We start from the raw sequence: 16,871 nt of genomic DNA, 5'->3' as shown, positions 1-16,871 counted from the left end.
ATTACTGGAACAGTTTCAAGTTTATTTATTTTCCAATGACTGCAATAGATATAGCAAAGAATGGTTGTAAAATCTATATTGCAACAGGAGATCTCAAAAGAGAATCGGATATCAATGAATATTGATATAAAATATTTGCCCTAATCCAACAATTCCTTAAAATTATGGGAATTCTCAGATATACATTAAGGCTTTCTCCTCCCTATGTGTAACGCAAGCAACTGCTAAAAATAGAATGGTTAGCACTGTCATGGAATGGGTCCTATATTTTTTACCGTGCCTTTATTTACTGATATGAACAGGGTGCTTGTTTGTGCAGAAATTCCAGGTTAGCATCAGAGACTACAAAGAGTTTTGGGCAGACTAATGTTTATGCCTCTTATCCAAAGCTTGCAAGTTACTATTTTCAATAACTAGATAGTCATCAATTCCTTTTCAGTAGATATAATAACAATGCGTTATGGTGGAAACAAAAAAAGGATCACTCTTCACTCCTTTTATCATGTAACTATAATTATAATTGCCCTTATAATTGCAGGAATCTGACCACTAAATACGAGGGTTATCTGGAAAGTAAGGTTACAAGGTATTTTAAAAATAGAAAGAATGAATATATTTTAATAAAATTTACATGGATTGTAGCATAGGTATTACATTATTTCCCCACATAATCACCATTTAGTTCAATACATTTTGTCATCTATGGGATGAGGTTTTGATACCTGTGTCATACAAGTTTCCCTCCTCCTTTTTCAGCCAGTTTGTCACTTCAATTTTCACCTCCTCATTGTCAGAAAAGTATTTTCCATCAAGGCGTTCCTTCAATTTAGTGAACAGATGGTAGTCACAGGCCTGTGGGAGGGGTGGCTTAAGACATCCCAACCAAATGAAGTCAACAACTTTTTTGTAGCATGAGCGGTGTGCAGATACCCATTGTCATGAAGAAGATAGACTCCCGCCATCAGTATCCCATAATGTTTGTTTTGGATGACTCTGCGAGGTTTCATCATGGTCTCACAATATATTCTGTACCCATTTTGTCACGTGCTATCTTGACATTACATCTTCTCCATAAACTGAAACCATTTTGTGATGAATCGCAGCAGCGTTCATACCCTTAACATTTAAATAGCATATTACAGCATGAACTTCACACTTGGAGGGAAACGGAACGAGGATGCTCAACTCTTTCACCACAATGCCAGTCGATGAGCTACTGATGACTGGCACTGTTCATTAACTTCTCATGGCTTCCCACTACACAGCAGCGATACCAACTTCACCCGAGAAAATTACCTGTGAGAACTATGTGCCTTGTAACCTTACTTTTCAGATAACCCTCATAGTAGAGGAGAAATATCTTATGTGCTTTATGCTCTGTCATCCAAATGTTTCATCACTGTCTCCTAAAGCAGTTCTTTTATTCTCAACTTATTCTCAAATTCCAACTGGTGGAATGAATAAGGGGGATAATGAATGCCTCATACAACTAGTTGGGTTTCCATCTCATCTAAAAGAGGCTGTCCTCCCTGGGGCCCACCATAATGGAGATCTATTGGACAGTTTCCAATATCCGTTTTTGGGGCAAGGTTCTAAGGTGTGTGGTAGCTTCCCAGGTTTGTGGATGAAATAGATCACATTGTGATCACATTGTGATTTCATTTTTTAAAAATGTTCAGCACAATTGTAGCTTCAGCTTTTTAAAGTTATTGTAAGCTGCCTTGAATCCCATCTTGGGAAAAAAGGTGGAATATAAATTCAGTTAATATACTTTGAACAAATTGTCTTTTCTTATATACCAGGGGATGTTCCTGTTTTGGAAAACCTGTTGGATCTGTATTTTGTCTGCTATTTGATGATTTCAGGGGTGCAGTCTTTATTCGTTTGTCTGCCTATACCTGCAATAAAGTACATTTGCATCTCTTTCATTTTTATCCCCATAACTGTCTACTCAGATAGGAACTGCTGCTATGTTTGCTTAAAATGAGCTGTTCTCTAATTACCGCCAGATTCATGTCAGATTAACAGAGCAATCCTACATTGCTCCTCTGAGAGCTGCAATGCCAAAGCTGCTCAGATAGGCAAAGCCTTGCTAAACTCATGCCAGCATGGCAGGAGTGTGGGCAGAGTAGTTTTCCCTTCTCTTCCCCATTTTACTGGCTATTTTTTCCCCAAACATATTACTTCCCTCTCATTGAAAGGGAATTAAATTAACCTGTAACAGCTCCAGGACTGGGATCGCTTATGATATCCTGGACTACTCCAATACACATACTCTAACCTGCTTCTGCCTTCTGCTCCGATATTTGTTTTTCTGTCTCAGAAACATGAAATCTGTGGGTGTTTCTATGGTTGCTAGGAAGGATACCTCTCCACCTTTGATCTGATTTGTTTTTTGTGATATTTTCTCAAGAATCACAGAAGTATAACATTGTGTTGAGGGTGCACTGCCAAGTAAATGATAAGGAGGAGATGGAGATGAAGAAATAAGCCTCCACTAATGTAAAAATAAAAACACTTACGTAAACAACAACAGCCACGCTTTATTCTCAAGTGAGATCCAGGGAAGATCATGTAAAGCAACAAGATGACCCTCGGACTCTTTATATTTTAATACATTCCTTGATGACATTCATTGTTTAAAGTGACAGAGCACTAATATAGTGTCTATAGGGCTTCATCACAAAGGCCAGGTGAAGCATCCCACTTTGGCTGGCTTTGGTGAGAAAAGACAGGGGTAGCGGGGCAAATTTTTTGCCCCATGTGCAGCTCCCTCTCAGTGATGCTACCCACATAACATGTGGGAAGCATCACCCTTCTGTAGAGGATCCGTTCTGGCTAGGACATTGATTTAGGTAAGTGTGATTAGGCTGATGAATATAGTATATAAATTGTGGGAACTAATAGTATCATTTTATTCTGCTTTAGCCAGATCTCACATGGAGTGTTGTGTCCAATTCTGGGCACCAACATTCAAGAAAGACATTGAACAACTGAAATGTTTCCAGCAGAGAAAATGGCATAAACTGAGAGAAATAAAATTGAGCATTTATCTGTGTTTGTGTGTGTGTGTGTCTTCTGTGCATGTATGGACGTGTTTCTTTTTAATTTTTGGTAGGCTGCCTCAGAATATTCTTCTGAATGCCCTGGCGTTTTATGATGATCAACTAAAAATTGTGTTCAAATAAAAGCCATTGGCATATGCTTCACATCACATAAAATGTGCACGTGGAGCTTTTTAATAACTAATTGCCTTTCTAATGACAGTGATGCATTGCTCTAAAAGACTGCTAGGCTTTCCTACTCCAATAAAAAGCTACACTATGAAAGATACACATTCGTTATTGCCTGCTCCTTCAACTGCCAACAAATGAAATCTACTAATTATTATAGCATCATTAGCTGCTGTAACCACTTGTTGCATGGACAGTGCTGAAGGTCTTGGGGAAAGATGGCAGAACCATAAAATTTGAACGTATCTCCAAAACAATTGCCTGTACTTTCAATAGTATTCTGTAGTAGCCCTTCAGGATCAAGACAAATGTTGCCTTTTTCCTCATGGAGACATTCCCCGTGCCATCTGTGGGAATCTAGGCCAAAATCCAATTGCTAGTACTAATACATCAGATGCATTGAATCAGTGGCCACACTCCAACTCAGTAGCACTACTCTTGTTGGAAATAGCAGTCAGTTCCTAGTTGGGCATATTTGGTCCTCTAACCCTTTATCAGCTTCTTGGATAAGTAGAAATCGGTACATAGATTGTAAAAATGAGATGCATTTTATTGCTGCAGCTTATGCTCAAAATAACACAATCTTTCCCATCGGTGTAGGCATATTTCAGGTCATCAGTGCCAAGAAATGAGGATTTGGGATATGAGAAGTCACTTACAATCACTTTCAGATACAATCTTTTTCTTGTTTGGTATGGAGGGATCCTGAAACAATATTTAACAATACCCCAATCAGACAGCTTTTTGTTGGGGTCTGAGGGATTTAGGAGGTGAGGTTCATCTGCATACAGGTGTGAACCACATGATTCCCATTCATTTCTTATGTTGTAAGGCTTTATGCATTAGGAAGATGAACCGAAGCCTTTTGTCCTCATAATGTCATGATCCAAATATAGTTCTCCCCCATGTGGCATGCCTCTATTAGATAAACAGGACCTTCTCACTCTATACTTTTATAGCACTACTAGCCATCTCCTGCCACGGATTGCTGTGGCCCAGTCTGGTGACCTGGAAAATAAAATAACGAGAAAGTGTTGGTTTCTAATATATGTATTTTTTTATACTAGTGGATAAATAGTATTTCTTGCTGTTTCTTTGTCAGTGTTGATGTGGAGATTGTCTGGTTTGCCTACTCTGGAACATGCAACATATAATTGTTCTTCTTTAGGGTTCCCTTTCAAATCTATGATACTATATCTGTGTGTGTGTGAATCATATACAGGGTTAGTCAAAATGCATAGGCCAATAAGCCATTCAATTGAATGGCTTATTGGCCTATGCATTTTGACTAACCCTGTATATCTATTTATATCTATGGCTGGATGGCTCTTTGTCAGAAGAGCTTTGATTACGTTTACTTGCTCTGTTGAAGGGAGTTGGACTGGATGGCCTTAAGTATTTTCTGTTGGTCATGGGGGTTATGTGTGGGAAGTTTGGCCCAATTCTGTCATTGGTGGGGTTCAGAATGCTCTTTGATTGTAGTTGAACTATATCCCAGTAACTACAACTCCCAAATGTCAAGGTCTACTTCTCCCAAACGCCATCTGTGTTCATATTTGGGCATATGGAATATTCGAGCCTAGTTTGGTCCAGACCCATCATTGTTTGAACCCACAGTGCTCTCTGGATGTAGGTGAACTACAACTCCCAAACTCAAGATCAATGCCCTCTAAACCCTTCTAGTGTTTTCTGTTGGTCATGGGAGTCCTGTATGCCACATTTGGTTCAATTCCATCATTGGTGGAGTTCAGAATGCTCTTTGATTGTAGGTTGACTATAAATCCCAGCAACTACAACTCCCTAATGACAAAATCAATTTTTGAATGATAGTCACTCCTTGGGTTAGTAGGTGTCTTGTGACCAAATTTCGTCCAGTGGTTTTTGAGTTATGTTAATCCCACAAACGAACATTACATTTTTATTTATATAGATTAGCCATTCCCTGCCATGTGTTGCTGTGGCCCATTTTGTGTATATGTGCTTTGTGTGTGAATATGTTTGTATATGTGTATATATCTGTGTTTGCATATATGTGTGTGTGTGTGTGTGTGTGGTTTTGAGCATGTGTTGTAATATTTTTTTAATTTTTGACTTTTTAAATCTCTTCTGCTGTTCCCCCCCCCCCCCGTGTTTTTATGAGTGATGGTCACTTGTTGGACTGACATGTGGATTGTGTCCAAATTCGGTGTCAGTTCGTCCAGTGGTTTTTGAGTTATTCTAATCCCACAAACGAACATTACATTTTTATTTATATAGATGATACTGCTTGGGACTTCATCACATGGAGCTGTAGAAAAATGAGACAAAGTGGGGGAAAGGGTGGAGTTTCATGGGATTTTGTCTTTAAAGAAGAGGAAGAATTTACTCAATTCCATCACACTGAGATCGCCTCCTACAGCTTCTAACTCAACCATCCATTAAATTGCCTTCACATGGGCATGCAATGACTTCTCCCATTTCAAGAATACCAGCTTACTTTTTAAAACAGGCATCCTTTAAGGCAGACCTGCCTTCAAACCCCTTCAACTGAACCAGAAGCATCTTTTTTAAGGATACACTGGAGTTTTTTGCACTGAGATTTCTTCCCACTGTCCCTTTGGATTTTGATTATTTTTTTTTCAAGAAACATAACCTCAGATCATAGGAAGAGGTTCAAATTAACTCAGCCCCATAGTTGAAGCTTGTGTCGAGTGAAATGCACAGTGGGTTGCCGTTTCTTAAATGTGTAGAAATGCTGATTTTATTGTGTGTGATGAAGTCATAGAACTAGCATGGCTACACCCCTTGGAATTCCTGGTTTAGTTAGAAATATGGGAGCTTCTGGCTGAAAAATCTAAATATCCTTCCCTAATCTGCACACCCCAAATTATGGGTATTCTGTGAAATTTTAGTGCTGTAATTGTATAATATGAAAGAACCCCAGCTCATACTCTTAATCTTTCACCTTGCCTTTCCCCCAAATGTGTGCGTCTAGTGCTGCTCCATACCATTTATTTGAAAAAGTTAGAAACTTCTCATGAAGAATGAATAGGACCCAATTCTCACTCCTCTGTGTCAGCCAAATTGTGGGAGAAAATGAGACTGAAAAATTATCCATCTATGTTTGGCATCGTCCAGCTTTACAGGGATTTCTCCAAATCCTATTTTGGCTTGCATTTTTTTCATCCAGCTAAATGAAGAAACTCCTCTCTGGGAAAACTCAGATGGGTTGTTAAAATAACATTTAGGCTGAAATAGCCCATATCTTACTATTACCATACATAGCAGAAATGTCTATCAGCAATCGGTACTGTACACATAGTGACTGGCTGTATATGTATTACTCCCTACTAATTCATCTGTCCTGAATGGAGTAATAGGAGAAACATAGAAACTGAAGAAAACCCAAACTATCATATACGCATGAAAACAGTGAAATTATTAATCTTAAACAATCAAAATAATAATTAAAATGGTGAGCAAATTCATGAGGTTAAAAACGAAATGTCTCTTTTACAACCAAATAGTGTGTGCACTTTTTTTGGTGGGAGGTACGGCTGCCTTATAAACTTGAGAGGATGCAATGGAGGAAAGGCATTCTTTCTTTTTGTTCATTCAAATCTGAAAAGCTTTGTGGACAAGCTGTCAAAATCTGGACTGTTGTATCCTAACCTTTATAAGTAATCCTAAAAGCCCACCTAATCAATTGAAGATCATAAAATATTAGACTTAATACTGCAAAGCGCTGCTATATAATTCACATAACAAGCTCCTACATAATTCAAACAGCAAACATATTCTTCTCCTCAATGATGGGAGGTTGTTTAGATCAGCAGGAGAATGTCAACACATGCCACATTTCATGGATCTACTGCTTTTCGAGAAGACTATTAAGTTAATTGCTGGTTTCTGACAGCAGAGAGCATGCTGGGAACACAGCAAGCTTTATTAGCCTTTCAGGCATTTGCAGACATCAGCCATTTTGCCCCTACTTGCATATATGAGGAGCTGTACAGAGGAACTAAATCAAATTACAAGACAATCAGCGCTCTTGGCATCACCTTTCTGCTAGGGTTTTTTGACATTCTAAAGAGGTTTCAGTGCCAAACATTTGCCTGTTTGGTTTTATAATAACTTCCTAGATATATTGCAAGAAAGGGGATGGGAAAGAACTACCAGAAAATAATCAAACTGTTTGCATCCTTTTTCACTGCATATGTAATTCACATAAAACATGCAATCCAAGTGTGCTGCCTCCCTTCTTCCTAATGAAGCTTTGTTGCTAGCTATTAATAGCAGAGCAGTCTCCAAGTGCATTAGCAACACATTATCCTTTTCATTAACTAGGTGCTTTGAGGCATTAATGCCACAAATGTCATTAACAAACACCTTCCTCGCATTTACCTCCCACATTTCAGGAGACCTAGAGCTTGAATATTTGACCATTTCCCACATTTGTGACCACATATCTCAATCTGGATATATTATACTGGTTACCAGTAAGGGCCTTACTCTGAGCCTCAGCCTTTCCTTCACAGATATTAGTATATAGTAGTACAAATATGTTGAAATAACATTTGGGAAATCTTACGATGTCGTCACATTGGGTTATTTCTAGCAGCATGCACCACTTCTTTGACAGTTTGATGACAGAGCCCTCCAGCTCCAATCCCATGACTTAGATCTTCTGGGGAGGCCCTGTTCTCAATCCCGCCATCCTCGCAAATGCGTTTGGTGGGGACGAGAGACAGGGCCATCTCAGTGGTGGCCCCTCGGCTATGGAATGCCCTCCCCAGGGATATAAGATCAGCTCCCTCCCTTCTAACATTCCACAAAATGGTTAAGACCTGGATCTTCGAACAAGCTTTTCCTACTGGAGCATAATTAGATGTAAACGAATATATGGAATGACTGATGATGCAACTGGACAACGATTTTAATAAGGGGATGCTGAGGATCTTGTTTTTACATATATAATTGCTTTTTATATTACATTTTAAATGTTGAATTGTTTTTATAATTGTTGTAACTGTATTTTGATATTTGTTATGGCATCGAATTGCTCTCGAATATGAACCGCCTTGATTCACCTCTGGCTGAGAAAGGCAGTATACAAATGCAGTAAACAAATACATAAAATAGAGGAACTTCCGGTGGAGCTCCATCGTAAAATTACCCAGGAACCAGCACATGCTACTGTGGTGACAACATGGGAGGCTTCTTGTGTTGCATCCGAAGCAATAGGGGTAAGCCAGGTGGTCGATGCTTCCCCTCATGAGATGAGGACTCAGGCGAGTTAGGCAATGTGGGGTGTGGGATAACAGGTTCCCCACAGCCCCCGACAGGCACCATTTGAATTGTCACAATGCAGGGCAATTCCGGTGACCTTTGTGATGTGGTTGTTAGGTTAAGTTCCCACTCATTGAGTGATTTTGGGACTCACCTACCCCATAGGATTGAAATGAGGATAAAGTAAGTGAGCACTATGCTGAACTCACTGTAAAAAAAGACAGAAAATAAATGTCAGCAAAAAGTCAAGAAAAATAGACATTTCAGTACCATTTTAGAGAAGGCTAATTGACTAAGTAATGATGAATGATATGTAGCAGGATGTCGATTTTAGAGAGAAAGAGAGAGCATATTTGCACACAAAGACATACAACCCATTTATTTCTATTTTAACTTAATGCTTAGGAATGTTACTGTTTCACTAAAAAACACCCAGAATCCCCAGCTATGGTAGCTTATGGATTCTGGGAGTTCAAACAGTAAATTACAAGTTCTAGTAACTGCTCACCTTTAGGGTAAGCTTTTCTGAGATTGTCTCTTCTGTCACTAAATAAATATTTAATCTCTAGCATTCTATTCAAATACCCTTGAACTTACATACTACATCGGTTATCCCTGTTCAGAGATGCTTCAAGTGGAAAGACCTTTTTTCCTGTAGTTTATGTAAAGTTCAAACCCTGTTTGCTTGCCTGTGCTTTCCTGAAGAGTGACTCTTGAAAGATGAAACCTGTATTGTGCTTGAGAACAGAACAACAAAGGTAACGTTTTGATTGAAGTGCCCCAGTTCCTGCAGGAAGTGGCTATAAAATGCATCATAAGCACTCATTAGTAGTGAGTCCCTGTGGGCTCCAGGCAGCAGCTCATACACAGCAGTCATTAAGGAGGTGGCAAAACAGACGCTCCAGTTCTTTCTCCTGAAGCTCATTCAGCATGGCAAGCCGAGCTGTAGAAATGAGCCTTTGGAAACAGGTTCAAGCCATGTTGCACACACTACTCTGCAAAAACTCTTCCCTGTGTCATGTTATGGTAGTCATTGGTGATGCCATGTTGATGATTTATGATATAGAAATATGACAAAGCAAATAAACCCATCTTCTATTTCCCTGGTAATCCCCTCCATGTCATTGGATGAGCATCAAAACCAATTGTTGTATATACTCGAGTATAAGCCGACCTGAATATAAGCCAAGGCACCTAATTTTGCCACAAAAAAACTGGGAAAATGAATTGACTTTAGTATAAGCCAAGGATGGAAAATAGAGCAGCTACTGGTAAATTTCATAATAAAAATAGATACCAATACAGTTACATTAACTGAGGCATTGGTAGGTTTCATATTTTTTAATATTTACAAAAAATTGTAATTTAAGATAAGACTGCCCAACTCTGAATTAAATCATTATTCTTCAGTGTAAATGTAAATGTGCTTACCTATCCTTCCAATAATAATAATGAGAGTAAAATAATTAATCTAATAATAATAATAATAATAATAATAATAGAGTAAAATAATCAAAATGTAATAGTAATAGAGTAAAATAATAAATGTAATAACAATAATAAAGTAAAATAATAAATATAATAATAGTGTAAAATGATAAATGTAATAATAATAGAGTTAAATAATAAATGTAACAACAACAACAACGGAGTAAATTATTGTTTGTATTGACATCGTATCGGTGCCCAATGTAAGGCATTGAATTTTGCCATTATTTATGTGTAAACCACTTTGCATCCCCCAAGGGTGAGAAAGGTGGTATATAAATACTATAAATAAATAATATTATAAGAGAGTGACTCGAATATAAGCCGAAGGGACTTTTTCAGCTTAAAAAAAGGACTGAAAAAGTAGGCATATACAGTAAATCTTTGAGATAGACCACCGAGGGATGAGACTATTTTAATTTCCATCTGTTCTTCATTCTAATTGTGAACTATAGCTCCAAGAAAAAGGAAGGATATAAAGCAAATCACAATGCAAGTCTCTAATTTCAAAGTGTAACAAGCCAAATGCTGAGCTCTTGCTCCAAATAAGTCCTCGCAGCACCCTACATAAAGTGTGTTGAGTTTGCAAGAGTTATACTAGGAGAGCACTATGTCACTCTATTCATCAACATAGTCTACTCCCTGGAATGGGATGTAAATCAATATTTTAAGCCCTGTAATTACCATAAGAGATTCTGGCTTGTTCAGATGACCTGCTGTAGAGCTGGAGAAAGTGGTCTTTCCATAGCCACAGAGACAGTGCTATACACAGAAGATTTGCTTTTTAGGGTGGGGTTGGAAAAGATGGGATGCCCTCCTGTTTGGGCCACTGGTTGCATATTCACCTAACTCTTCAAGTAATAGAAACAGACAAACTTGGTTGTCCTGCTACAACTACTCTCATACCTTGTGCCCATTTCAGTCTCTTTCTGGGTGTTGAACTTCCCTTTTTTGATGAATGAGACTGGTCTTGAAACATAGGTCCCTTGCTCTAAGGTTTTGTGCTGTGCAAACCCTGTACCTAGAAAAATGAAGAGTTTATGAAAGTTCAGAGACTCCTAAATAGTTTGATAGCAAGTATACAGCATAGGAGAACATGCCCTACGGAAACGAAGGGCTAAGGAATCTAAAATATTAGGCACCCGGCGGAGCCTTATACAGCCGTTGTTTCCTAATCTCAAAAACATCTGTTCATTTTTAAAAGTAAGTCTGTACACAGTTTACATTTCAAGGAGGGTTAGCTTCCACTTTTCAATTTCCTTTTGTTTTTTGGATCAATCGCTGTGTTTGTAATCAAGGCATTTCTTAGCCTATTTCTTTCTTCTGGCATTCCTGGTTCCCCTCAGGATGAAACCGACATCCCTCTCTGCCATCGCTTTAGTGTTGAAAACCAAAACGATGCTATTATTTTTGGCAACTCAACACAAATCCCTTTAAGAGAAGGAAAGTCCCTTTAAGAATGCCTCTGACAACAAAATGCCTTATTTTCTCTAGAAAAGCCAGTCCATTTCATAGGTCTCCCCTACAACTGCTTCAAATAAATGCCACTCCCAGAATCTTTGAAAGCACATTGGAAAAGAGAGAAGGTACAGTGAAAAATGCCAGAGGGAGTAAACTTAACGAAGCCTAAATGAAATCAACATACTCTCTGACAAGCTGACAGTCTAACAAGCTAATTACCGTAGTCATAATTAACACCTAGTAAAGCACGCAGCACAGCCCCTTAAAGCAGCTCGGAACCTGTTAAGCAAAAAGAGGATACACCTTAAAAGCAGCCCATTAAATTGCAGAGAAACAAACTGCTCAAAGCACATCACTCTCTTTTTTTTAAAAAAACATTGATTAGTGAACAATTAGCTAACCATCACAGAGTAGAGAAACCATCAATTGCATGTTGTAATCATACCTTGTTCTATTTAGAGCCTGGGAAATGTCTCCTTTGGACTATAGCTCCCAGGATCCCCTACTGCTTAAGGGATTCTTGGAGTAGTAGTCCAAAAAAAACCAAACAAACCCTTTCCCAAGCACATGTTTTGGCAAAAGTATGATAGCTGGGACTCAATGCCGAGACTGCGCAGCGAGTGAGAGACACAGGTGGGACAGAGTCATGGCAAGATAGTTCACCAGAAGGGAGGGGGAACAGAAGGGGGGGGGGACAAATAGCCAAGGATAGTCCTTAAGGCTATCTGGATATTGTATGCAAATATATTCAAATACATTATGTCTTTGCTTCTCTAATTCTGACCCACGCAACCAGCATTGGGTCCCAGCTATCATACTTTTGCCCAAGCTTCTTTGCCTGGCCATTACTAAAGATGAGATACTGAGTGTTTGCACTATTCAGCTGAAACATCAATAATTAATCATTCAATTTTTTTTCAGGTGGCTATATGTAACATTATTTTTTAGATTTTTCAGACACTGGACAAAATCCAGTTGTTCCAAGTGACACAAACACTTGAAATAAATCAAGAAACATACATAAGTGTTGACTTATCAAGTTTCCACAACCTAGCAATATAGATTGTGTTTCATGGTGTGAGCAGAGTTTTGACAAGAGCCTTGCCTGGTCTAGAGTGGTGCATCCCAGAGGCCCATGCAGTCTGGGAAGCTTTGTTCTGTGATTGGGGAGATGCCAACCAATGAAATTTAAACTTGCTGTTTGCCCATTGGCTGATGAGGGAGCTTCTCTCACTGTGGTTCAAGTGACCCAAATGTTAGCATGGTAGTCCTCTTGCAAGACATAGCATTTATTGAGGTGCAGCTATGAGGGATGTCAGTTCTCTCTGACCTTCATACCACCATCCTTCCCTCAGTATGTGCTATGGAAAGAAATACTATTGTTATGCACTTTGTCACAACTTTGTGGGAGTAGATGGCATGGATGATGGATCCAGAATTGGATAGCTAGTGTCTAACAGGCATTAGAATTGTTTGGGGTCCCTTTTGGGGACTTGGTGTGTTTGGCATGGAGACTGCTTGTCCTGATGAGGGTGGTTGTGAGACCAGGGATACACCAGCTGGTCATCTTGGGAAAGCTGTGGCGCATCTAGTGAGCTTCTTATGTCATGGAGCTGATTAAGCCCACCCCCCCCCCTTCAGCTTAAAGTGCCAGTAAAGATGCATCTGATAACAGGAGTAATGCTTAATTAATTTCTATATAAGTCTAAGGATGATGATGATCTCTTATTTAATTGGGTTATAGGAAATCGTTCCATCTACTTTAGGCATTCTGGATTGATTCTGGCCTGGCACTGGAGGAGTACGTAGAAACAATGTTCTGCTTATGCAGATTCTGCTAGGATGTCATGTTAGTTATAGTGGGAGGGTATCGATTTCTTATTTGCCTGTGCTGAATTTTTAATAGTTGTTTATCCTTGGATATCCCATTCCAGAGAAAAAACATTGTGCCCAAGTCATTCCTTTGCCTTTACTGGTTACATAGCTCAGATTGAGTGTTATGTGCACAGCAAAATTCATGGTAAATCCTCAAATCAAAGAATTATTCAGAATAACACATGCTAATTATATATCCCTGGCCATAATAATGAACTGCATTTGCACATAATGGCTGGAAAGATGAGTGAGTTTCCTGTGCTCCCATTTATTTCTGCAAGTCCTGCTATCACAACTCGACCACTGATGTGGCATCAAATTCTATAGTTTGAAAGTAGCATTCCTCCAAGCCATAGCTTGGAAAAGTTAATTTGTCATTTATACAATCAGGCCTCTCTTTCAATCATCTGCAGCTTCAAAAGTTATTTTATTATTTATTTCATACATTTGTACCCCGCCCTTCTCATTTGTACCCGGCGGGGGGGGGGGGGGGGACGGGACGACAGGACTCAGGACAACTTTCCCAACAAGCACTCATTCAAGTGCTAACCACAGTCATAGACACATTTAAACCAGATCATTAAAATACATTACATTAAAAACATTTGATTAAAATCACATCAGTTTAAAAATTATTGTCTGGGAAAATATTTTTTAATCCATAAAGAAATACTTTTGCTTAGCAAATCATTTTGCTAAGCCATTATATATAACAGGACTTGAGCAATCATGGAATTTAGTATCCATGGGGTAATGGATCCAAATTACAGCAGATACTAGGGGCCTGCTGTACTTCCCAGAATATCCCAACCAAAACAACCTGAGGTCAGTGTGAAGCTACACTGTGTTGAACCTAACAACATGCATTTTCTGTAAACATACTGTATTCTAACCCATGACCTGTTTGCATATCAGGTTTTGCCATAAATCCAGTCCCTATGTTGCTTCAGCATAACAAAGTCCTATGAGAGAGCTAGTGGGCAGTATTGGATTTGATGGTGGGAAACCAGAACTGCAATCCTTGTTCACTTGGGAAGCTCACTGAATGATCTTGGGAAAGTTACTCAAGCTCATCCTAACCTATCTCACAGGTCAAATGACACTCTGAGCTCCTTAGAAAAGAAGGACGAGACACATGTGAGAAACATCAAAGCCTGAGGTGGAAAATTGCCTTTTGGGACTATCACTTCTACCTAGCATAGCCAGTGAAACTCTTATATATGTATATGTATGTGTGTGTGTGTGTGTGTGTATATGTATATGTATATATATATATATATATATATATATATATATCGTTGATTCAGTTTGTGAGTTCTATGTTGACTAACAGTGCTCCCTTCCAAACCAATTAGCGCAAACTGACCTCATTTTTCTTCCAGTGACAATAGCTATATCTGTCCTATAGGAAGAAAATAGGAAGAAAATCACTGGAAGAAAATAGGATTGCGGAGAAGATTCAAGGACATATGTAGTCAATCCAACAGTGTAGTTTCTCTCCCTACTTCCCAGAAAATATGTCAATTAACACATATTTTTGGCCATGCCAAAAATAATGAGGAATATGCATGGATGTGGAAACTAAAAAATGCCTAAAATATTAGCAACCAACTAATTGTTTAAATAAACACTACACACATTCTCCGTACTTTTCTACCCTGACTCTTCATCTAAAAAATATCTTAATGAAGCAGAAACATCCAATTACTTGTTTCTTGGATGCATCCCTTGTTAATGATCTTCAGTGATGGGAGGGGGGCATTAATTACTGGACACAGTGGGATCTTTTACAATTCCTTATAGTCTGGACAGCACCAATTAATAGTACAATTATTATCTCATAACATGGCAGGTTCACCGAGGAGAACTTCCAGCTGCTGATTGTGTAGGGAATGTGGGACAGTTTTCCTACTGTGCAGATTCTTCTCATGTAAGGGCTATTATGCTGTTAATGTAAGACCTCAGTTCATGCATTTAGGTATGTGATTTAGTTGGTCCACATGAAGCTTGCTATCAAACGCACTGATTGTAATGCACTCAGGAAGGTTACCATTCTTATGCATAAATGGATAATAACACTGCATGAAAGGTATCTTGGGGTTAGAGGACAATCCCAATTATCCTTCCAAAGTGCAAAGCAAAGGACTTGCAGTGCAAGTAGACATATAAAGTGTTTGCTGAGTCTTCCCAATAAAAATGACGTAAAACATTTTCTGGAGCATAAGTGCATTAGGTTTTGGACAAAGTGATGACTCCATTTTGGACATGGAGGCAGAACTGAGCAGGTATTGGACTGATTGATGTTCTGTATGGACCTGATTTAGTCTCAAGATCATCAGTCACAGATGAGGAGTAACTCAGGTACATACTCTTGGGTAGGGCTGGACTATAAATTCACCTGAATCCTAAATCCTGATTTAGACTGATTGGTATTGATTCTATGTCAATTCAGTTCTATAGAGGAATGCTACACTACTAAGCGATTTAAAAAATATGGAGGTTAAACATATATAGTGGAGAATAAAGTGATGTGTAAACCCCCCCGGTGATGCAGCAGGTTAAAGCGCTGAACTGCTGAGCTTGTTGACGGAAAGGTTGCAGGTTTGAATCTGGGGAGTGGCATGAGCTTCCTCTGTCAGCCCCAGCTTCTGCCAACCTAGCAGTTCGGAAACATGCAAATGTGAGTAGATCAATAGGTATCACTCTGGTGGGAAGGTAACAGCGCTCCATGCAGTCATGCCAGCCACATGACCTTGGAGGTGTCTACGGACAATGCCAGCCTTTCAGTTTAGAAATGGGGATGAGCACCACACCCCAGAGTTGGACACGACTGGACTTCATGTCAGGGGAAAACCTTTTAACCTAAAGTGATATGTGTGTGTATGTGTGACATGACCATAACACTTTTTTTTGTCGTGTCAGGAGCAAGTCGCTTGGTAGTGTGATAAAGAGGTGGAGAAGGGGGGGCTGATTACGTGCAATTTGGAGCAAGCATCTTGATAGCATTTTCCAATTGCAGCACTCATAGGGTGGGAATATGAAGTTGTGAAGTCAATTATCTCCTGCATTTCCTTGTTTCTCTATAATATACTCATGTATACGTCTATACATTTTAGTTAAAAAATGACACAAAAAAACTGAGTTGACTTATTTACAGGTCAAGTATTGTACCTTAACTTTATTTTAAAACTGAACTATATCTAAGTAAAGTGGTAAAAGATGTGAACTTAGTCCATCTAAGGAGAACTTAAAAGAAGCACCAATACTGCCAATCTCTCTGCCATGTCACTGCTTTTGGCTCTTTGAATGCCTGGGCAGGAAAATGACAGCGACAAGAGGTGGCTGCCCTCCTGAGGTGACACAGGTGCTATCCTCTTCTCTGTGGAATGATCCTATCAAAATCCATAATTTTTGCCCCCAGATCTGTTCTTGATTTATACATGAGGTCAACTTATAAATGGGTATATACTAGGGCTGGGCGGTTTCGTTTCGTTAATTCGTAATTCGTTAATAATTCGTTATTTTTTTCAATTACAAAACGATAAC

The sequence above is a fragment of the Anolis sagrei genome, chromosome 3 (genome assembly GCF_037176765.1).
Source record: "Anolis sagrei isolate rAnoSag1 chromosome 3, rAnoSag1.mat, whole genome shotgun sequence".
Lineage (NCBI taxonomy): Eukaryota > Metazoa > Chordata > Lepidosauria > Squamata > Dactyloidae > Anolis > Anolis sagrei.
Note: the sequence above shows the minus strand (reverse complement) of the source record.